The following is a 22811-nucleotide window of genomic DNA, read 5'->3' on the forward strand; positions in this document are numbered from 1 at the left end:
CCCATCGGCCGGTTGGCAGGGCTCAGTGTGCATCATAACAACCCATCATTCTGGTCTTCTGGTTGTTCTGGTCACTTGGCTTATATATATATATATATATAGAGAGAGAGAGAGAGAGAGAGAGAGAGATTTTTCTAATAATAGGCATCAAATGATTTTGTTTTGGAAATGAAAGTAATAGAAAGGTGTAATTATCATGTTAGTTCAGTAGAAAAGAACACAAGGGGAAGTATTATTTTTTGAAAAAAGCCTATCTACTAGGGAAAATGGGGGAGGGGGATGAGCACTGAAGACAGAATCAGAGGAGGAAGTGGACAACCAGGGGATAGAAACAGATACACCTTTTTACAAAGTCAGTTGGAAAGCCAACATCATGGAAAACAGCCATGATGAGGGCTCTGTGGCACAGGTAGCATCACCTGGTCAACAGGCGCCCAGGATTCCGCAGTGCGTGAAATGAGCAGCCGCTGCTCAAGACATCACCAGGAAGTCACGTTGGATGACTACAATTCACAGGCCACCAGTGATGGGAGAAGAGCAAACTGGGGGGCTATCCAAGTGGAGACCTTCCTCAAGATGAGGTCACAGTGTAGGAGCATATTATGGACATCAGTGGAAGAAGAATTGCTACAGACCAGGTAGGATGAAATGGGGATGAGTAAATAAGATAATGAGGAGGTTGTTTTTTGTGTTTTCTCAAAAACTGGAAGATAGTACCATTATGAGAGATTATCTTACAGGAACGGACAATAAGCTTCTCCAATTGCAAATCTAACTTGAAAGAGGTGCTAAATTGGATATAAATGCAAAAAATAACCATGCCACTGGGCACTCTTTCATCTTGAGGAAAAAAAAACATGCTTAAGGAAATCATTTCTAGAAAGGAGTATTCTGATTAAATCAATTTCCTGGTTAGATTTATTAGCTTTTTTTAAATGCAGCTGTCAATATTTCTTCCAGTTATCAGCTAAGATCAATGGAACTAAGTAGAGAGCCCTAAAGCACATCTGGGGATAGGTGCACACAATAATTAAGTGTATTATTTAAAAATGCTTCAGAACAATTGATAAAAATTCAAAACGAGATAAACCTACATTGAAATATGTTTTTCCAACATCCTCTTGGATCTCCCCATGTCCATTTTGGAGACATCTGTTCTCTCTGCCAATACCGATTCTTGCTGGCTGCAGCCATGACCTCCCGAAGGGCAGGGCCCCTGGCTGCCTTGCTGGTCATCCAATCTCCAGTGCCTTATAAGTACTTAAGGCACTGCCTAGGGAGCTGACACTGGACCTGGGAGATAAACTAGTAAGCTTCTCCATTAGCTCTAAGCAATCTACTCTGTAACCTCTGGGGGCCACTGACAAGCGCTTCTCCACCTGGTGAGAGAATGACAAGCACTGGGGTATAAAGGGGTCTCTTAGCCTAAAACACCTGCTGTAAGTGAAGGACATTATTTTTAATATTTTCTAGAAAATGCAATCTAATAAAAAAGAGGAATTTGCCCAGCTGGTGTGGTTCAGTGGTTTAGCATCAACCCATAAACCAGGAAGTCAGAGTTCGATTCTCTTTCAGGCCATAGGCCTGGGTTGCAGGCTCAACCCTGGCTGAGGGCAAGCAGTAAGCAGCCAATCAATGGTTCTCTCTCATCATTGATGTTTCTATCTATCTCTCCCTCTCCCTTCCTCTCTGAAATCTTTAAAAATACATTTAAAAAAAAAAAAAAAGAGGAATTCAAGGTATTTCCTCACTCTTCATGCCCCTAGAGAAACTTTTAAAGTTGAAGAGTAAATATGCAAACAGTATAGCCTTTTAGAAGTATAATTGTATGAGAAGAGTGTACTGGAGAGTTGCTCAAATGTTCTAAAACAATAAGCAGCTTGACATTTTTCAAACAAATATTTTAAAGCTCAGTTCCACATGTGCACTGGAAATTAATGTCATTTGTTCAACAGTAATAGAACTCATTCATATTCACTCTCATACATTGGATTATATATTTGCTGATTTCATTAAACCTCAAAAGGTTGCAGCTTGTTGACGTATGAAAAATTCCACACCCCTAAAAAAAGGAAATTTTGACCATTTAAAAAAAATTTTTTTTTTTTTAATAAAACCACTCCTTGGAAAAAAATGGTAAAGCATGGGTCTCTGTTCCTTACTATCACTAATTACACATTCAAGCTTTTATTACCTAAGGATATATTAACAAAGAAACAGAGCAGGTGGTCATGAACAAACGTGGAACATGACTGACAACACTGGGGACTCCGACAATGCCTGGAGGGGATTATGTAGGGACGCCTAGGATTGTCACTCAAAGGCCAGCATGAAAGTTAATGAGACCACCTTGGCACTTCTGCTGGTGGACTAGGCGACAATTTTGTCATAGGCTGGATTCTGGGATTCTGCACTAAGTAATGTCAATTTTCTTCCTTTCTTTTCTTTCCAGAACACTAAAAAAAACAAAAAAATCCTCAAAAGAGATTCTACCAGGACTAACGTAACAGTAGGGATATGAAATTTCAGGGAAATTGAAGCCAGGTTTTTAATATGCCTTATAAAGCTTTTTGAATCAGGAAAAACTTCTTGACCATGCCAGAAACATGTTATAATCAATGTGGGTTAAATTAGGGCTTCCATAATTGTGACAGTAATTTCTACAATGAGATCTTTAACAGCTACTAATGTACAAAACATTCCAGCCTAAAAGGTTTAGTGACACAAATAACTATCACATTGTCAAATCCTGAGTGACAATGAAAATCCTGCAATTAACCCCATTTTGCATTAGAGGCTACAGCTACCATGCATAGATCCATTTCTGAAAAACGTCAACAACCCTTCTCACAAGTGGTTGTGTTATAACTCTAAAATAACCTTTATGTCTTTATTTCCTTGTTTGCAAAAGAAGGTTTCTTCAGATTTCTAGTTTATTCAATGGTTTCTTTTTAACTTACACAAACCAAGATGTCCAGACTAGTATTTTTTTTTTTTTTTAGTTATACAAGTTACTTAGCTTTCTTGTGTCTTGTTTCCTTATCTATAGAAGAGAATAATAATAATGATGTAAATTATGTGGGACAAGGCCTGGCCCTTGGTAGTCAATTATAAATTATTTGTATTTTTTATTATTTCAGTGGTTTATATATTAAGAAAATAAGCCCCACCATGGCCCTGGCTGGTTTTGCTCACTGGTTAGAATGTTGGCCTTAGAAAGGGTCAATGCTAGAAAGGGTCATGGGTTTGATTCCCGGTCAAGGGTATATACCTCAGGTTCAGGTTCTCCAGCCCCACTAGGGGCACCTGTGGGATGCAACCAATGGATGTGTCTCTTTCACATGAATCTCTCTCTCTCTCTCTCTCTCTCTCTCTCTGTCTCTCTCTCTCTCTCTCCCTCTTACCTCCCTTTCCACTTTCTCTATAAATCAATGGAAAAAATATCCTTGGGTGAAGATTAAAAAAAAGAAGTCCCACCATGATATATAGGGGAACCTTTCCAATTCAACTCTTCTGTTTAAAATACCAGCCTGAGAGTGTCTTTTATTTACTGTGAAGTGAAGCGGGATTCCCAAAGGAAGAACATTTGGGTAGACCTGGAAGACTAGCCACTAACTCCAGCTGTCTATCATTTAAACCACTGGATTTTAAATGGGTCCAGGGGAGCCTTCCAGATAAAGCCAGATGTCCAATAAGTAATGTTCCTAAAGTCCTCTCAGCTAGAGTTCAACCAGGTTAGATAAAAGTACATCACCAGTTCCAAGTGCTGACATTAAAAGAGTCATATCCAAAGTCACTTTCTGAAGCAGAGGCAGAGTGCCAAAAAACAAACAAAAACACACACACACAAAAAAAAACACAACAACAACAAAAAAACACAAGAGGCACTAGGTCTGTGTTTCCCTAAATGTGGTCCTCAGACCACCAGGATCTATGACATCTGTGCAAATGCAGATCCCTGAATCCCACTCCAGATCTACTAGATCTGAATCTGAGCATGGGTCCTAGGAGTCTACATTTTTATGAAGCACCCAGATGTTCTATGGATGAGGAATTCTGAGAACACTCCAGGCAATTCAACTCGGCTTATGAGACTGAGCCACAAATCTGTGCGGCTAGTCATGGGTCTTTTGTGTCAGCTAGATCTGTGGTTGACCTCTGGCTTACCTCTCTTACACCCACGGTCCCTTTTATTTGCTTTATCCCTGCACCCCACCCCAACCTCAAGCAGAAAGTCCAGTTCTACAAATCGTACTGGGACCAAAGGAGGCAGCTGGACAGAGCTGGCCAGCCTGAGAACTTGGCTCCAAGAACACTGCCTTTGTCAGATCTCTTCCTTAACATGGCTCTGGCAAGATCAAATTTCCATTAAACAAAAATATAACCAAAGAGTTTTAGGCTAAGATAGTAGGTTTGCAAAATACCAACTTAGTTCCTGCATTATTGAGATGAAAGATGAGAACAGCATATAGAAAATGTTCCAAAGAATTGCTTTTTATGCTTTACTTGTGAAATAAAGTTAGGCAGTGTTCAAAGGACACTATTTCAGATTCAGCTAACAAGAATAGCCAAACCGTTTCTCTAAATGATAAATCAGCATAGACCCTTCTCAGTCAGACATTGCACAATAAGTTACTCTTCTCTAGCGAGAAGAAAAAATGGAAAGGATAGGACTATAAACCACTCTAGCACATATATCACCATTAAAGAGATTCAATATTTCAATAGTAGCTTGAATGACCAAACATCTTTCTTTTTCAATGTTACCTTCCTTCGCCTCTCCCTTTATCAGTTCAGTTTACTTGCATTTTTATACTGAAAAATAAAAATTATAATTGATGTACAGGTTTGAGAAAGGGACATGACACACGCATGCTAACCCTACTTCTGTGAGGGTGCAGAATAGCACTACAAACTCTCACTCTACTCGTTTTAGAGTCATGACATCCCAAGTAGGGAAAGGAAACCACCACCTCTGGAAGAGTGAAGTAGGGGACCTAGAGTGGCTTAGAAAATTCTCCCGGGTCCTTAGCTGGGAAGTCCCTAGACTTGCGCCATCTCAATTGCTCCATCTTCTGAACCCCATCCTAATGCTCAATAACAACTCACTACAATAGCAACCATTTCGTCCAGTGTTGAGATACACTGCCTGGCTTTGGACAGGAGCCTACAAAGAAAGAGCTCTTCCCAGAGTGTGAACTGGAGCAAAATATGAGCAGCTGAAAGTCTGAAATTGATTTACATGCAAGCCAGCCAGGACGAAGATTAAAGCAATGAGGGACCCAAGCAAATTCAGCTGAGCTCTGGAATGCAAATAAAGTGCACAAATGAGATAGATACCAAGGTTATAAGAGTGAGAGTGCAAGGCCAGCACAAGTTCAGGCAATCACAGCTGCTTGTTAAAAGCAATCTCCCCTTCCCCACTGGATGTACTTCCTGATTTCAAAGTTATATAACCCCGTCTGCTGCAGCACCAACCACCACCACCACCACCACCACCACCACCACAATCCATTACCCACATTCCATCTAGCCAATTACCAAGTGCCTGCCATTCTTCTAGGGAGAGCAATTTTGTAAGTCCTTGTGTTTTCATTAATGTGTATTTCTCAGCTTTTCCAGGCCAGGGAAACACTAGATGATAACAAGCTCTTACTTGTATGAAAGGGGAAAAGTATACCGGCTTATTATAAGGAGCTAACCAGTTCCCAAGATTTGGGAAGAGAAGAATGAGTGCTTGAAAGGGTGCAAAAGGTATTTTTTAAAATAGTGAAACAAATGGATAGAATGTTTTACATCTCCTGAAGGAAGTAATCAGGAGATCATAGGTGCTCTGAGTATTAAATTATCAGAGACGACTAACTACAGTGATAAAAGGTGAACTAGTTAATGGGAATTCAACTCTATAAACTCCTCCTCCTACAGTGAGTGAAAAACTGAAAGCTTTTTATAGTATTTATTCATTCACTGGTTCACCAAATAGCAGAGCCCACCCCATTCCAGATGTTGAGTGGACTTGAGAGGTCATTTGTCCATTCTGCATCATCCCATTTGCAAGCTACACAGTAATAATTCATTTGTCTTTTCCACTAGATTTGTAGTTAGTCAGTGAATAAATACATTAAAAAGGGAAGAAAGATGGATGGGAGGAGAGAGACAGATGGCGGGAGACACAATTACTTTCAAAGAGCACTAATCCAGTTTGCTCTGAAAGTCAAGGTGGCCTAGAATTTGGTAAAAAGGAGCTGTGGTTTTCTCTTTCGTCTTTGTAGGCTAACTCCACACTGAACCAGCCCTAACCTTCGGCTTAATGAGCCATAATTGACATGGGGAACCCTGCCAGGATGACCTTCACTTTACAGCAGCCTTTAGAGACCCATTTAGCAGATTTGTTTTCCATGTACGAACTACCTTTAAATATACTGAAAACCTGTCACAGTCAGGGAACCCATGAGGCAAGTCAAGTAGGGCAAGAAAGGGAAAACAAATTTTACAGAGAAAAGCAGAATTCATATTTTTAGGATTGCCTGGTTAAAAATATTTATTATGATAACAAAGTCAGACCCTCGCTAAGCTTTCACTTGGCCTCCCTGCAAAGGACATTAGTGGTAAATATTAAGACATCTGAAAATACCAAGCATTGGGGAGGACAGGGAACAAGAAGAACTCTTATGTACATCTGATGGGAATGTAAATTGGCACAACCCCATCGAAAACAATTTGATATTACCTAGCAAAGCTGAATGTGACCCAGAAATTCCACTCCTAGGTATATGCCCTAGAGCAACCTTTGCGTGTCTGTGCCAGGAGACATGGACAAAAAAAATGTTCTTACTCAGTACTGTTTGAAACAGCAAAATCTGGAAGCAGCCCCGAAGCCCATCAGCAGTCAGTCGGGGAGGTGAGCTGTGGCAGAGTCACACAATGGAGTATTATAAAATGTGAAAATAAATGGAATGCAGCTGCGCACTGCAAAATGGGTGCTGTGTTCTTTTTAAAGGAAATTGTAGAAGACTATATACAACTAAAAAACAGTTTCATGAAGCTTTCTTTTTTTAAATTTCTTTATTGATTATGGTTTCATATCATTGTCCTCATCCCCCCATTTCATCCCAAACCCCTCCCCACATATGCCTCCCCCCACCCCATTGTCCATGATCATGAAGCTTTCTAAAAAGAAAATACTAAATATTATTTATATACCCATAGATGGGGAGAAACTATTTTCAGAAACAAGGGGTTCACACAGTAATTCAGATTAGCATTGGCAGGGTGAGAGGACACAAGAAGACTGCATAGGAGAGGACCTCACATCAGAGCCAATGGGACCAGGGATCCCAGGTTGAGAGGTAAATTTACAGGCGATTGCTTCACTATTAGCTTCACAATATATATAGATGGTATACATTCCATTGTATATACCAAAAATTTCTTATACAAATTTTTAAAAATTCTGACATGTTGTATGATGTAGTACTATACAGCCATTAAGATACATTAATTCGATCCATAGGTACTGATAGGAAAAAAATCTCAAGACAATTAGTTTAGGTTAACAAAAATCAAGGCACAAAGAGACCTATAAAAACATGCTCAAACTCACTAAAGAGCAAATCAAAATGACCATGAGGTACCATCTCACACCTGTCAGAATGGCTATCATCAAGAAATCAACAAATGACACGTGCTGGTGAGGATGTGGAGAAAAATGAACCCTCATGCACTGCTGGTGAGAATGCAGACTGTGCAGCCACTGTGGAGAACAGAATGGAGTTTCCTCAAAAAACTAAAACTGGAACTCCCATTTAACCCAGTGATCCCACTTCTAGGAACATATTCCAAGAAATTAGAAATACTGATCAGAAAAGATATATGCACCCCTATGTTCATAGCAGCACAATTCACCATAGTTAAGATTTGGAAACAGCCTAAGTGCCCATCAGATGAGTGGACTAGAAAACGGTGGTACATCTACACAATGGAATACTACGCTGAGGTAAAAAGGAGGGAACTCCTACCATTTACAACAGCATGGATGGACCTGGAGAGCATTATGCTAAGCGACATAAGTCAGTCAAAGAAAGATAAATATCACATGAGCTCACTCATTTGTGGAATATAATGAACAACATAAATTGATGAACAAAACCAGATCCAGAGACAGAGAAGCATTGATCAGATATTCAAACCTCAGAGGGAAGGCAGGGGAGGTGGTGGGGGAAAGGAAGAGATCAACCAAAGGTCTTGTATGCATGCATATAAGCATGACCAATGGACACACACTAAGAGGGTGAGGGCACGAGTGGGGGTTGGGGGTGGGGGGACAATGAGGGGACTAAGGACACGTATGTAATCAATAAAGAAGAAAAAAACAAGACACAGAACCATACCGTAGTACACTCCTATTTCTGTGACAAGTAAGCAAAGAGACGAAAAGCTCGTAAAACCATATAGTAAGTGTTTATTTGTACTGAATACCTTCTGTTTGCCCCTCCAACCCTCCCTGCTCTCTGGCCAAGGAGGTGACCTGTGAGAATTGCATCAATAGGTTTTGCTGCCCCTTGGTTCCCTGTGGGGTTCCCTCACTGGGGAGCTTCTGCAGGAGAGCGGAGGGAGGGGTAAAAGAGAGGTCCGTGTGCTTACCCCCAGCTTTCTCCCCACGGACCCTGAGGACTGGCTGCATCCCTCAGCAAAGTCTCAGAGCCACGAGAGGGCATCTTCTGTCGCCCCTTGTCTGTGTCCAGGCTGCCATGACCACTCCCTTTATTAAACTCACTTAAAGTATCCTAGTTTAAATGTACCACCTGCTTCCTGCTGTGACCCCAACTTGTATAATTACAAATGGAAATGCACACACAGAAGAAAGGATAGAAAGATTATCAGTGGTTAACACTTAATGGAAGAAGCTAGAATTAGTGGAGGAAGGAATTATTTTGGCCTTTATATTTCTGTCTTGTATAACATTTCTAAGAGCAAGTATTTATGTATTATTTGAGGAAAAGAAATTTTAAGAGTACATTTTTAATTTTAAAAAAATGCAAAGTTGGAGCACTTTAGTTAAAGGAACAGACCAGGAACTTTTCTCTATGCTCATGCCTCTCCCAGTGCCAGCCACCCAGGAGGTGCCAATAAGGCATGCTGTGCACTGCCATTCAGGGAGCCCGAGACGTAGAGGATTTATCAGAAGCAAGGCTGGCTTCTAGAGTTAGCAATGAGAGGGGAAGAATAAACGCTGCCTACAGTAGCTCAATAGAAGTGTGGGTAATAGTGCCCTCCTGACTTCAAATGCAGCAACACTGCGCTGTGAGCCTGGATCCCGGTCCCCACTGTGTGCCCACAGCAGAGGCCCCAGGCCCTCCACAGGCTAGCTGCGCCACAGTCGCTAGGTATGAGAGCTGCACCTGACCATGCTCCAACAGGTGTCTCTCCTTAGGTCTGGCAGACTGCCAGTACTACTGTCTCCCCTTGTGGCACCCAGGATGCACATCTGGATGCTTCTCTGGATATGAACTCATGGTCAAACCCGTTGATAGTAGGCTGTGACTGCTGGAATGGGCTGTGTCTGGACACCTAGTCTCTATTGTGAGGGACACTCTTTTGTGAGGGGTTCATGAAATACTGAACTCTGCTGCCGGGTCCATAGACATGACAATACAAAATAGATGACCCCGTTTGCCAGCTCTAAAGGCCTTTAACGCCATGGGTATGCAAGAACCCTGGTAAAGGTGAAGTCATTGATTCATCACATACTTACTGAGACTCCTCTCCACCAATCATTGTGCTAATGGCCAGCAATGCAATGGTGAGAAAGTAAAATCAAACAAATAAAAAATCAGACCGTAATCCCTTCCTCACCCCTATGCATATAGGGTAGGAATATTTAATTTTTCAAACCTATGATGACTCTGTTTTTTAAATACTTTCCCAAGTCCTCTCTGAGATCTTTGGAGCATTTAGACATTTCTGTATATTTCTACTAATTGTTGTCAGGCAAGAGATTCTGTATGTGAGTCAGTTAGCACTAGGTACAGCTATCAGAGGCCTGCCCTGGTTCCTCTGTGTCCAATTATCTCAGGAATTCTTTGCCAAAGTAATGAAAATGAATGTTTAATGTTGGCCCCCCCTCTGCCTCTCTGATGGCTTTACAGAATTCCGTGGTGTTTGAAAAGCATCAGGGAAAGTAAATAATGAAGGTTTGGTGTTCCTTTTTTTAAACACAACTGAAATCATTAAGCAAATGAGTCAGAAATTATATAAGAGAACATTAGGAATTAAAACAGATTTGAAAATTATTTCTAAAAGACCTTAGGCAAAAATCCATTCATTTCAGTCCAGGAACACTGCATCAGTCCTACCACAGTGAATAATGCTGCCTTCGAACAGCCCCTCAGCACCTTTCCCTCTTTTTAATATGTACCCACTGTACCCCCATTGCCGCGGTGCGTGTGGTGAGAGAATGTACTTCATTATTAACAAATGAGCCCAGAGCTTTCTCCAACCACATGAGAACTACACAAGGAAGCTATGAAAAGAAGAATACGCCCGAAAAGTTATAATTTCCTATCTGATGTTCACTATTGATTCATTCTTATGATTAGACTCATGAGTGATAAAAAAAAAAAAAGTGATAAAATAAGGGGGGGAGGAAGATTGGGATGCATAGTTGGAAGGACAGTTAACTAGCATCAACTTTCAATTATCCCCATGTGGCTAACCAGTGGTGACTTTTTAATCTCAGGCTGACTTCCTGGGCCGCCATCAGGGTAAGATTTATAAATGGACAGAGTAGACAATTACTATGATTTGGGAAAGCCTGACAAATTCTAAAATCCAAAATCTCTACCTTCTCTAGCCCCCTCACTGGCCTTACTATGGTACACAAAATCCCCATGTTATGCACAGCAAAACACTGACAATCCTCCACAAGAGGCAAATGCTATGAAAGATACAATTCCTTGAATGGTTGCCAGCGTGCGATTGGTTGTGTGTGGGTGGTGCACATACAAGCTCAAGATCCATCCCCCATTCTTTTGAAAACAAACTTGGTTTTCTCTTTGGGACCACTTCTTCCCCACTCTTGGTCCATGGTTTGGATGAGATAGACCATAACCCCTTATTCCAGTAATGAGCACCCTGCCTAGTCCTGGACAATGACCTATTTACAAGGCTTCAGCACAATAAAAGTAGGCAAATGGCTCAAGTCAAACTACTGAAGGTCTTACCTAGGAGTTTTGCCAGGAAAATTTCTCCATTTCTCTTGGGATGCTAAGATAATAAGATAGAAGCCCAGTGTTATCAAGGTCCTTTGGACACCATTTGGAGGCAGTGTGCCTGAGAAGGAAGCCATACCGAGAAAACAGGGCCTTGTGAAGGTGAGGCTCACAACCGACATCTTCTAGAAATATGGATTCAGCCCTACCAACACGCTTCAGCTTTAGAGCTAAGACATTTCCCCCTTATTAAACCAGTTTACTGTTTCTGAAAATAAAAATCCCAAGAGTGCTGACTGATACATAGGTATTAATGCCCAATGCATGGTGGAGAAAAAAATCCAGAAGGAAAACAACATAACTGGAGATCACAAGGATCTGACTCTGTCCCTAAATGCTTAGCCTCGGGCATGCCCCTTCATAATAAAGTAGTTGGGGGAGTATAATAATGAACTCTAAGCTCCCACTAAGCTTTGACATACTATGGATGTAGATGTCACTTTGAGAGTGGGAGAAGAACCAGAAAAAATAATGCTATCAAAGGCATCATTTATAGGGGCTTGTTTGGCTGGGCTGACGGAAATGCACAGGCAAAGCGAGGTGGGTTGGAGACAGAGAAATAATTAATCGTACAGTTGAACATCAGTGACTTGACAGTTTTGTCAGAACCAGTTCTGACTATAAAGAAACACACTTCTGAGCCAAGTCCAGGCCTCTGCACTATCCATTCTCTTCCAGAACAAGGCTGCCCCAGAGGTGAGCACACAAAGGAAGCCGCTGACATACTCGCTGTGTGACTTCACCCTTTTTGTTCCACTGTGTGCTCCTGCTCAGTTTCCTCTCACTCAGCTCCTCCTGTCTGCAAGCTACCTGACCTTCGGCATCCAGCCAAAAGCCCTTCTCCTCCATGGGGCCTACCACACAGCCATCTCTCTGTTTTCCTTAAACCTAGGTCACTTGCTTTTTCTCTCACTTAAAAATCACTTGATCCATGGGTGGGTCTCTCTGCACTGATGAGAGACTCCAGAAAGGAATGCCCCAGCACTGACGGATTTGGGTGAGAACTTGGGCCCCCGCCTTCACATCCAGGGCTCTCCCCTCCATCACTGCTAGTGACACCTACTACTACCTTTTCTTCATGCTCCTGTTGCCCTTTTACTTAATGTTTATTTAAATGCCCCTACTGCCTTGGCTGATGTGGCTCAATTGGTTGGAGCATCATCCCATACAAGAAAAGGCAGCAGGCTCGATCCCCAGTCAGGGCAATATAAACATATCCTCGAGTGATCATTAAAAAAATTTAAATATCCCTCCCACTGTTTTTATTGAGTCTTCTATAGTGCTAGGAACCGTGTTAGGATCCTATGAACATTCTCTGTAATATTACACTATCCTGAAGGTACTTACACATCACCATTCCCATTTTACAGATGAGACACAGAGAGGCTAAGAGAACTTGTTTGGGATCACAGAAGTAGGAACAGGAAAAGCCAGGACTATCTAGCTGTGAAACAATTTTTTTTCCTTCACCCTCATCATCATTGCCAGTCTCACATTATCATCACGGCTCCTATGTGGCAATGAGCAGGCAATTTAAAGATGTTACCTTAAAATCTCTCAACCTTGCAATGTAGGGATTAGTCTCATTTTACAGATAAGGTCAGGGGAGTCTTTTCTGACCACCGAACCCCGGATTAGTGCCCCCTCTAAGTACTTCCCTACCACCCTGTGCTCCCTCTCCCTGTTTGAGCATTTAGCTTCTGCCTTGAAAACCAGCTTTCTGCCTCCCCCGCAGTCTGGGGGCAGCAACTCCTTGTCAACTGCATATACAGTAAATAATGGTTGAATAAATGAGGCTGACAAAAGCCCACAAGAAGCCTTTGGAGAAGATACAGAGCACTTTCCTTTTCACCCTGGCCCCTGCAAACATTCATTATAGGAGGTACATCCACTTCCAGGCAAAGCAAGAACGAACCTGCCCCGGGCTGCCAAGAATAGCAGTGTGAGGGGAAAACTGTCTGCCTTTGACTGGGGCTCTACACTTGGCATTTTCTCACCAATTCTGGTTCTTATGACCTTGCTGGGGCCCCGTCAAGCCAAATCAAAGCTACTTCCAAGAGACAGATGGCAAAAGAGGGTAACTTCTGCCAAGCCTTGTGAATCACCAGTTCCCCATGACAAGAGCTTTGGGTGGCTCAGTGGTCCTCACTGAGCCATGCAGCCACGCAATCTACAATCTCAAATAGTTGACAAAAATAATATTTTTAATCTTGTGACTATTCTTGAGAATAACTAATTAACCATGGTTACTGCAGAATGGTGTGAATATAGGAAAGGCCATAATACCCTCTTACCTGCATTAAGAATCAGGACATTGAACACTTATTCCATCGACAACTGCTTTCACACGTGTGAACATTCAGCCAACAAATACTTATTGCTTAGTACATGTTAAGAGTCAAGCATTCTTCCAGATGCTGGAGAGATACATAAAGCACTTTTATGATGCTACTGGTGAACCAAGAAAACCTGCTATCTCAATCGAACTTTCTTACCTGGAAGAGGCTGCTCATAAGGCCCTTTGTATCATAGGATCAAAGGGCAAACAAGTACTTTTTCAGATAAACTAATGGTTCTTTTGGAAAGTAGGACCAAGGGAAAACTGGACCAAGACAGTATTTCATGATGAGTAGAAAGGCAGGTTGAGGTCAGGTTGTGAAGAGTAGGAAAAGAACTTAATAAGCTTTGTGCAATAAAGTTGTACTTAGAGCAAAAATGACATTTAGTAGACTCTGGTTGGTTTATATAGTTAAAATGAATGAACTGGAACTACATGTATCAACATGAATAAATCTATGAAATGCAGTAATAATGTTGAACAAAATCAATCGAGTTTCCAAAGGGAGCACTTTTATGATACTATGGTTTACAGCTTTAATACTAAAAGTGAATAACCTAATTTATATGAGGACATACATGTGTACTAAAACAATCATATTACACATGAGAATGATAAAGTGAATTCTACATGGAAGAAAGGGAAGGTACAAGAGAGATGGTAGAGCTTTATATTTGTATTATTTTTCCTTCCTTCCTTCCTTTCATCCCTCCCTCCCTCCCTCCATCCCTTCCTTCCTTCCTTTATTAAGAGATATCTACAGCAAATATAGCTAAGTGTTAATAGCTATACAATCTGAGTAGTGAACATTACATGCTTATCTTTTTCATATTTTTGTGGCTTTCTAGTATGTTTAAAACAGTTTTAATTAAAAATAATGAAAAAAGAAATAAAAATTGAGACAAGTTAGAGGTTATAACTTAGAAAATCTGAAATAAAAGATCTCAACTTTTCCTGATGGAGTTACTGACTGGCTGGAGGGAAAGAGTTCACGGAGCTGGAGGCAACAGGAGTGAACTAGCAGCAGGAAGACCATGGTCCGCTCAAACCTGTCACCCCACCTCCTGATATCTGGTACCTCTTCTCCCGACAGCGCTACCAAATGATCTTTTTCTATTTGGAACAATTTTGTTCACAGAACTCTTTTGAGTCGGGAGAAATAGGGTGGGTGGGGTCAGGGTGAGGAGGAAAGAAGTAGTCCCAAAGTTGATGCTACTCAGACCACTGCCTTGGGCTCAGTGATCCATGCTGTGACAGAGTTGTAGGTGCTTAAGGTATGGACTCCAGTCAAAGAAAGGGAGGACATAGACCATCAAGCTAGCCTGTGGCAGCCTCCTGTGCATCTTCCTGTTGTCTCGTCCTTCTCTGAAGGCTGGGCCCACCCAGCCTTGGTGATCACAGGAGCTGTACCAGGAGAGTCAGCTTGTCAAGTTGGCAAACAAAACAGGAGCAAAGGAGTGGGCCTATCATAAAAACAAACAAGCGTGTGGGGAAATAGTATGACAATTTCCCCAGGACTACCAGAAAGCCACAGGACTAAAACTTCTTTTTTGCCAGCACTTCTCCAGATAAGCGGGAGACATTCTTTTCCTTTGTGGCACAAAAGAAAAGTTCAAGAGAAATGAAAAGAAATGAAGCTGGGAATCGAACCTATTTCATGTTTAAGTCTAGCATGGCCATCATGCAAAAAAGTCAGACCAGCTCTGCTGAGCTTTGGTGACTAGCCTTGACCCATGCCATGCTCCACAAGGGAAAGCTAATTACCTCTGGTCCAATAACATGATTTTTGCTTCAACAAATTCTTTGTGGGGAAGAGTAGCCAGAAGCCTAAATGTGTGTCTGGATGGAAAGTCAACATGGCCTTTGGTTGTGTACACAGCCACTGACAGAAGAGGAGGAGAACACTTGGTTTTCACCTCCACTCTCTGGCTGGATGTTCAGCACCTGCTTGGGAGCGATTCAAGGGAGCAGATGCCAAGGAAAGTCATAAGACTTAGCACACTGATGCCCATCTTTGCCCTGTGAATGCCTCTCCAGGGACAAACATTTATCTCCTCCTGGCAGTGTGGACAGGATTGAGTCCAAAGAGATACAGATCTGTCTGGCTTTCCAACTGCCCATCAGATTCCTTTCCTTATCTTGAAATCCAGCCAGCTAAAACTATCTCCATTCCGACCTTCTAGCCTGCAGACAAATGACACTCCTGCTGGTCCTCTTGTGAGGGACGCTGGGTTTGTCCTTCATGTTGCACAGACCTGAAGAGTCATCACTGGGACGCACAGCTGGACAATGAAGGCAATTGAAAGTGGGTGCAGGGAATTTATGGCTCTAGTAAAACAGGTGGTTTAAAACTGAAAATCTCACTGCCAGAGAGAGAACTTTTTGGTAACGTTGTTTGTGAGGATTTGACTTAATGCTTTAGAAACAGCTAGCCCAAAGATTCAAACTTCTGAAGCAGCATTTCTGTAAATGTCATTCTCTGGGGGAGCTGGCAGGTGAGATAAGTTCTCTATTCAAAACACACTCTGCACAGTTGAGTAGGATTCACATTTCAATATCTCCAAAACATTGTCCTAGGGAAAAAAAGAAATGTAACAGTTCTCAATTCGTCATCCAGGGAAGATCCAAGGAATTCCAGTTGCTGGCCATCTGCTGGGCTAAAAAAAACAGCAACCACAAAACAAAACATGTGTCCCTCTTTCCTTGGTGACTGTCTTTGTATTTTGTTCCTTGATCTTGGGCACATGGGAAGCAGAGGGATCTTAAGGAGAGACGATGACACTGTATTTTCTATCTCATTTCTGTTGTCATAGAAACCCTTGGTTTCTGAATACGTCTCAAAAACCCTGTATCTGCCTCTTGATCTCCTAACAGTGAAGTTCAGGAAGGATAAGCCTCTCTCTTCTTGGCTTTTTCCTGCTTCAGCTGGGAGTGCTCCTTGATCTACCTCCTGAGCTGCACACAGCTGCCCTTGAGTTCTCAGCGCACAGAAAAGGTTGTTTTCGAAATAGAGCCATTTTTGAAAGAAAGTTTTGCCTTTGAGACACAGATCTACTGAATTCTGTACCCACCCTTTTCAGTGGATGCTTTCAGTTGGAAGCAAGCATGAGCGATTGTATCTGAGTGTAAGTCATCTGTGTGCTTACATACACACTCCTGAAAATAAGAGAATATAGTAAAAGCACATTTTCAACCCAAACTCCACAGTGTAAGGACAGATACGGGGAAAATTAAGCATGTTTCAGAGGGACAGTCAGAATTCAATAGAAGCCATGGTTTGAACTAAGCTAGAGAAAACTATCCAACTATCCAACTGGATTTCTGAAATTAAACCAAAGAGGAGTGACACCAGAGGGGACTGCACTCCAGCTCTCTGGGATTAGAACTGGAGATTTAGAGTTGGGGAAGCATACAAGAAAGGCCAGAAAAATGAGCATATTTGTTCACTCCCACAAAGCAGGTCAAAAGAATCATGAGCATAACTTCTTTACATCATAACACACATTCAAGCTGAGGAAATCTCTCCGGCATTGCTCTTCACCAACCCGATGGGTCACATCTGCTCGCCAAGACTTCAATGAGGCCTTCCTCATGCCAACAAAGCGAATGTTATACATTTTGTTTATTTGCCTTTGAAAGATACTCTCTAGGAAGTTTTAGTTCTCTGTCTCTTCCCAATAAACAGAAAGAAAGAAAGAAAGCACTTGGCAATTTAAACTGTCACCCATTTAAACCAGAATGACCTTCCATCATTCAAAAGCCTGTACAAGGCTCTTAACATAGAAATGCTTGTTAACAGTTCATTAGGAAGTCGTGTGCAGAAGTGAGATGGGAAAGGCACATCACCTTCTCAGTGGGAATAAAGTATAATAAAGTATAAGTTTTAAATAACTTACAATTTCTTTAAAAGTGGCCTGGGTCGAGGAGGTTGGGATTTGTTTGTTTTCAGACTCAGTAGAAAGCCTTCAGGCCCCGAACTCCTTAAATTAAAATCAGACCCAAACCCAAGCAAATTGTGTCTTCTGGTTTGCTGCCCTCAGAGTTGGAGTGTAATTTCTCTCTGTTGGGCTCTGAACTTGGGGAGCCCGTCTTGGGAGCAGCTATCAGTCTATGAGCCAAGTGAAGGGCCCTCTGCTTTTCGGTGGGAGAGTCAGGGATGTGAAGAGCACAGCCTGAGTGGGTGCAGTCTAAACACCAGGCTGTTTGCTTTTTGTTCCGAGCTCTTGAGCACAGAGGTAAACTGCTTAATCATGTTTACCTGCTCAGAACACCATGGGCAAGAGAACCTGCATCCCTCACAAATCCCAAGGCTGCCTATCTGCTGCTAAACAAACTCAAGGTTGGTCTCTCTCTCTCTCTCTCTCTCTCTCTCTCTCTCTCTCTCTCTCTCTCTCTCTCTCAATACTCATGGCCTAATTTTTGGCTTATTCTTAATTCAAAGTAGGTAGACACTAGACAGCTCATAAGAAAGGAACGGTAACCCCTTAATGTAGACTTTTCTGACATTTGATCTATGCTACCATGCCAATGTTAACTCCATTTAATTTAATAGCTTTGGTTTATATTCTTCTGAAAAACACAAAGGAGGAAGGTTATTAGAGCATAAGTGCCCCGGGCTTTGGAACAGAAAGAGCACTTTTCACTCACTCCCTGTCTCATAATATAATATTAGAAAATGTTTCCTGACAGTAAGAGACGGGCACAGCCAACCCATAAAATGAGTTGAGTAATTGGTTGGTAGTAAAACACCGTGATGAACTTGAGCTGTGCAGGATCTGCTGGCCTGACCCTGCATATTTTCAGTGCCCGTGTCTGCTTTAAGGTTGGTGCAATTGGGGTTCAGCACAACTATCTCCTGGCATCACCGATAGCAGAATAAAGCATGGCAGAGTGGAAGGATAAACCAGAATTAATTAGCAACATGCAAATGTTGCTGCACAACGAGGGGAACGAAGCCCCTGAAGCCTGTGTTTGGTGCTGAAGCCCCACCTTCCCTCTCCTGGAAGCAGCCTTGGAAATATTGCCATTTGTACACAGTACCCACTTTTAATGTGCTTTGTTTCTCATAAAAACAAAAAAACACATCAACTTTAGGGAAATGGCATGACCAAGACTGCTGGACCAAGATTCTCCCGGAAATCCCAGTTTGGCTACTCCAAGATGGGGAACAGTAGGAGGGGAAGCAACGTTTTTCTCTCTTCCTCTCCCCCCAAATTGTCAGCAAGTCAAACAAGTATCTTAATCATTCACTCTGGCTTCCCTAGAGCTGCCTTATTTGGAGACATCTTACTGACTCAGAAGGAATTCGAAGAAGCAACTTATTAGGACATTATCCTCTGCCTTCAAGGCAGTATTTAAATGAGCTCACATGAAAGAATGTGGTATTGAAAGCTTCCAGGAAAGATTCCACAACTTTATTCAGAAAACTGCCCCAAAGTTTTTTACTCATAACTCTGCTACATAAATTTCTCATGTTGTAGCTGTGGAAAAATTATGCCTGGGCCTTAAAGGTTGAATAATATTGGAATATATTGAGAGAGAGAGGGAGAGAGAGGCATTCTTGGCATAACCTGGTATATGCTTGGTAAATACACATTATGCAGCATCCACAAATGAAACCATAAAGAAGGTACATGGGCCTTTTGTTTTTAGACATAAATTCCAATTTATTTCTGTACTCAATAAATATTGTCCACATTTTTTGTGTGTGTTATTCACAGTTACTTTTATCCTTAGCCCAACAATGTGTAGAATAGAAGGGTTAAACAAAAGGGTGGGTGGCTGATGTTTTTGAAAAGCACAAGGTCAATTCAATTGTAAAGGGTTTGTAAAAATCTCTTCAGTGGAACCAAAGAAGATGGCATTCAAACGTTGACACGTGAAAGGTGAAAGTATTAGTAGCCACAAAGGGGTCTTTATTTTGTAATTAACTTAATAGTGTAAATTAAGTCTACCAAACCAAGCATTCAATAACCAGTCATTGCACCTATCTGGTTTATATCTATCCCCTCTTCTCTGGAAGACTGAATCAAATATTTATATCCTAACTTGCCACCTACAGTGTCTGCTTACTAACACACAAATTAGGGAGTAAATTGGTGATAAAGCAAACTTGCCTTAGCCATTAGAAGAGTTATGCTACATGGAAGTAATTATTCTTTGTAAAAAACAATCATTGCATAAGAGTTGCAAAATATTCTTTTCAAATGATAGCTAATAAATCAAATGGTCATGATTAATGCCAGTTCAGGAAAATCTGCAGAGGTGCTTTTGGTTGCAATAATTTCTTGTGTGCATAAATCTGCTAAAAAGAGGTTGTAGAGAAAGGGAAGCTATGCATATTCAAGAACCAAGTAAGTCTATTTCTAAACACAGTTCTGTGTTTCTGCACATGAAAGAGAGTAAATTCCCAGTCGGGTAAAGCTTTACTCTCACGCGTGTCCATTGAGGGCAGCTGGGATGGCCACCGAGGTTAAAGCACATGCTATGGATACCCCACCTGGACAGCCTCTGGGTCCACCCCTGGGTTTACCTGCAATCCTGTTAAAGGGAACTTGTTTGTGACTGTCCTTTGTTTTTCTGCCCTAGGGTTTACCCTAGCACTAAAAGCTTGCTAGGAGGGAATCCTGAAAATGCTAGGGATTTAATGGCCCTCCTCCCCCACTGTAACTTTCAACCAGTGAGAAAAGGAGACAACAGGTAAACATCTGAGCCTTTCAGTCCTTTGGTGAGACAGTTCTGAAGCATGTTCTACAAAGCTTCTCAAGAAATCCCCAGCAGGACTGAGGCTCATTGCCCCTAGAAATTACACACATCGTAATGCACCCTTCATTTTTTTTTGCTTTTGCTTTTCCCCTTCCTTCTCCCTCTTAACCACACATTGGCTCCCTGGAATCACCTATGAAATAAACTACGTGCACCCAGTTCTTTATTATAGGGTCTACTTTTGAAGACTCAGACTAAGAACCAAGCATTTAATCTTTCATTATCTGTCTAGTTTGACCAGGGAAATAGTGATGTTTTGAGAATATGAGTAGTTGTTCAATAAATGATAAAGAATGGATAGATGGATGGGTGGATGCATAGACAAACATGCATATTGGGGGAAATAGTTAAAATAATAAGGTTAATACTGGAGCCATGGAAAATAATAACTTTTGAGGGAAGGGAAGAAATAGGAGTTGAAGAAGGGGACTAGGTTGGCCAGGTTGTAGAATCTAGTTGAATGAATCTGATGGAAGAGTTATGTCAGCGTAGGGATGAAAAGGAGGTATTTTATGGGGGCCAAGCAGACCATGTGTTTAACTGGATAGCCACTGGTGATTCAAGTTCAATTTAATACGTTACTTTTAACCTGCAGGTTTGAATTCTGATTTCCGGAGAGATGACATAAATATCAAGCAAGGATAGATAGTACAGAAGCCAAGGGAAGAAAGATGATCAGGAAGTCAACCTGGTTAAGCATGTGCTGTGCCCCTGAGTGGCCTGGTAAGATCTTGACTGAGAAGACCTAATCCCTGCATCGGAGTCCAGGCTATGGTGTCTTCAGCACCCAGAGGCAAGGGCTCATGGGGATGTGTTGGAACAGTTTGCAGCATACTACCTTCTATTTACTTTCCCTCAAGGAAGGAGGATCTGTTTGGGTCAAGACAGCTCTTCCAAATCACCTTTCCCTACAGGGAATTCCTTCTCACTAAGACATATGGGCATGGACTGAAAGAGGGGTCAATGATACGGAGTGGTCTTAATGGCATAGTTCTGCCACTACCCTAATTTTGAAGGTTAGCTAATATTATGGGATATGGCACCCAATCAAGTACCAAGCACTAGCTATCTGTGCCTTGGACCCTGAGCCCTCTGCACACCATGCTGGTCAAAGACATTGGCTCTTGACGCATACCATGACCCGCATTAAGTATTCACTTAAGAAGAGTTTCTGCACTAGAGGTAGAGATAACTATAAGGAAATCGGTTAACATCATCTCAGAGAAGCAGCAGCATTATATACCAGCAGAAAAGAATAAAATATTCAAAAGCCTTTCAAGTTTAAAGAGATGTTGATTTGAATGCTGTAATATATGTTTGCCTCTTTTCACACAAAACAAAACTTGATTACGTGGGGTTATGAAAAACAGGAAGACAATGAGTTATTCATGCCTCATAGTTTGGCTGCTAGTTAACCAAAGAGTTTGCAGCCCCATTGGGCAGCTCAGGTTGAGTACATGAAATTCACAGCAGTTTATCCCCTTCCAAAGAAAAAAAGAGAAACATATTAATGAGTTAATCCTTGCTGTCTCATGGCCTCCCAACTGTCCGAATCACATGCTGCTGAGCAAACAGGTTTAAAGGCTCTGTTTGCAAAAAGCATTTTGGTTATCACACAAAGTTTTTTCTCCCTTAAACCCACTACTTATGTCATCTTGTAAAACAGAGAGTTGGGAAACTATGAGGGTTTGAGCCTGGTTAGGAAGAATGGGTTGTCATAGTTACTGTTTTATAAATATGGGCTTGGACCAATTCCAACGCTGATCATACCAAGGAAACATCTTTCTAATTAGATGGCCAGAGAATTCAAGCTATATTCTCTGTGTTGTCACAGAAGAATAACAAAGGTCTCTGAAATTCAAAAATGTTAATTTCACTTGAAAAGATGATTTTAAAAAGCTGTTAAAAGTATTTAATATACACAGATTTCTTTAAGTAGTGGTCTAAAAATAATAGACAACAAATCCCAAATCAAAGCTGTTACTTAAATGTCTCTGCACTATTTACTCTCTCATACTTCCACGCACGAGAAAAGTTATAACTTTAATAATGAATGACTATCACAATAAACTAAGATACACAAGACGAGTAATATCAGATTGCTTACTCTATTATTTTGAGACAAGACATCACATTTCTGTAGAAAATGTTTCAGAGAATGAAGACTAACATTGAAATTTTAATTTGGGGGTGTCGGGGAAGATGTCTTTTCAATACAGCAAAGGAGCTACAATGCAATCCCATGGACAGAGAGGCCCCTCGAGCTCAAACTGACAGTTTCCTGTTCAGCTACATCTCCCCAAGTTGAGCACGTTAACTCCGACCTCAAAACTGGTCCAAATTCAGGAGTCATAACAGGTGCTCAATATATTCTTGTGGAATGATAACCGACTAAAAGTTGATCTGACCACATGGAATGGCTTAAAAGCAGACAAGAA

At 41.5% G+C, this 22811-nt stretch overlaps 2 protein-coding genes and 1 long non-coding RNA gene across 5 annotated transcripts in view; 2 read left to right on the plus strand and 1 right to left on the minus strand.

Moving 5' to 3' along the window:
• Positions 1 to 16789, plus strand: part of TSPYL5 (TSPY like 5) — a 214269-nt gene extending 197480 nt beyond the window's left edge. The window contains exon 2 of the mRNA XM_084864586.1: positions 16778 to 16789. The gene's annotated coding sequence lies outside the window, so the exon portion shown is untranslated. The remainder of the gene's footprint in view (positions 1 to 16777) is intronic.
• Positions 1 to 22811, plus strand: part of LOC311611990 — a 567051-nt gene that overhangs the window by 302227 nt on the left and 242013 nt on the right. The gene's annotated exons all lie outside the window — the stretch shown is intronic.
• Positions 1 to 22811, minus strand: part of CPQ (carboxypeptidase Q) — a 311444-nt gene that overhangs the window by 129312 nt on the left and 159321 nt on the right. The gene's annotated exons all lie outside the window — the stretch shown is intronic.

The sequence above is a fragment of the Pipistrellus hanaki genome, assembly GCF_964339955.1.
Source record: "Pipistrellus hanaki genome assembly, chromosome: 17".
Lineage (NCBI taxonomy): Eukaryota > Metazoa > Chordata > Mammalia > Chiroptera > Vespertilionidae > Pipistrellus > Pipistrellus hanaki.